At 30.3% G+C, this 1,531-nt stretch overlaps 1 protein-coding gene and 1 pseudogene across 2 annotated transcripts in view; both read right to left on the bottom strand.

Moving 5' to 3' along the window:
- LOC113819696 (mucin-2) overlaps positions 1-1,531 on the bottom strand; it is a 143,226-nt gene that overhangs the window by 32,435 nt on the left and 109,260 nt on the right. The window lies entirely within an intron of this gene.
- LOC138863496 (putative nuclease HARBI1) overlaps positions 1,097-1,531 on the bottom strand; it is a 1,685-nt pseudogene continuing 1,250 nt past the window's right edge.

Here is a 1,531-nt window from a genome sequence, read left to right as displayed (position 1 = left end):
GTTTGCATTTAGGTTTTAAGAAATACGTCTAATTTTTGTTTTGTTTTTTGTACTTTAAGACCCCTTTTTTAAGTAAGAGTAATATTTGTAGAGATATTCCATATTTTTTCTTTTCAATATTCAGACAGCTATGTTTGGTTTCTCCATAGTTTATATATATATTTTTTTAAGTTAAGGACATAAATATTTTTTTGTTCAGACAGCAATAATAATGTTGTTTAATCTTTCTGATGCTGTCATATAAGATTTTGTTTTATTTCTTACCGAGACAGATTTTTTTTCCTTTTTTAAATTTTGTAGAGTTAGGCAGAAAGCAATTTTTTATTTAATTCTATTCTAAAATTCATTCAAAACAGTTGTATGGGTTAGGAACAGCTTTACTATGATTTTATAATGTTATATTCCTTTATTTGCATATTCTTGTGCATAAATCTCGTTACTTGTGCAATATATATCATTTGTACCCAAAGATTGGTAATTTGTTTCAAAGGCAGTAACTATCTTGTAGTCATGAGGAAATACAAAAAATGTTGGTTTTCTATATGTAGATTTTTTCACTATTTTGGTGATATATTTTAACAGTTTTATAGTTTTATAATCACAGGTCTGAAATAAAGTATTTTTTAATGCTTTTATTATAATTAACCTAGATATAGAATATCTACAGTAAAAAAATAACATTTCTGCTTACATATCCAAGCAACAAGTAAAATATCTCTGTGCAGACTGATTTTGAAAAAAAAAAAAAAATAGATAGGTATAAAAATATTAATGTATATACCATGTTTACTCACTCTGCGGACTGAACTATATAATTCAAAACAATACAAGATTATCTTTAACAAGCATATTGCACACACACACACACACACACACACACACACACACACACACACACACACACACACACACACACACACATATATATTCAACACATTTTGACAATCATTTTTAACAAAAGGAAAGTAATCTCGTGTATATCAAAATAGAATTCCAAGCTCTAATTGAATCATAGAAGGAAACTAATAAAGATAAAAACAAATTATAAAAAAGTACAAAATTGTTACTAATATACTCCAGTTTCTGAAATAAATATTCAACTAAACCAATTTGTGATAAGACGAGCTCCGAATACTTGACCTGGGCCACGTAAAACAGCTTCTGCTTGGATATTCATCTCGCCGTCATTTTCTAAAATCTCCCTGAGGAACTGGTACCCTTCGTCTCACATAATAATTATGGAGAAGCATACAAGCAATTGCAATTTTGGAGCACTTAACCGGGTCATACTGGACAGTTCCTCCAGAATGATGCAGACACCTGAATCTTGACTTCAGTATACCAAATGTCTGCTCTATGATTACACGTGTTCTGGTGTGACTTCTGTTGTACCGCGCTTCTCATGGTGAGGGGATAGCCACTATCACCTGCAAGAAGAAACAAATATGAAGTAAATCTTAACAATTTCACTGGGCCTTATAGAGTTCACAAAAATTATGCCAGGTTTGGTGAATATTTCTTACTGTTAGTT

Source organism: Penaeus vannamei, chromosome 2, assembly GCF_042767895.1.
Source record: "Penaeus vannamei isolate JL-2024 chromosome 2, ASM4276789v1, whole genome shotgun sequence".
In the NCBI taxonomy this organism is placed as follows: domain Eukaryota; kingdom Metazoa; phylum Arthropoda; class Malacostraca; order Decapoda; family Penaeidae; genus Penaeus; species Penaeus vannamei.
This window is presented reverse-complemented; position numbering and strand designations above follow the sequence as displayed.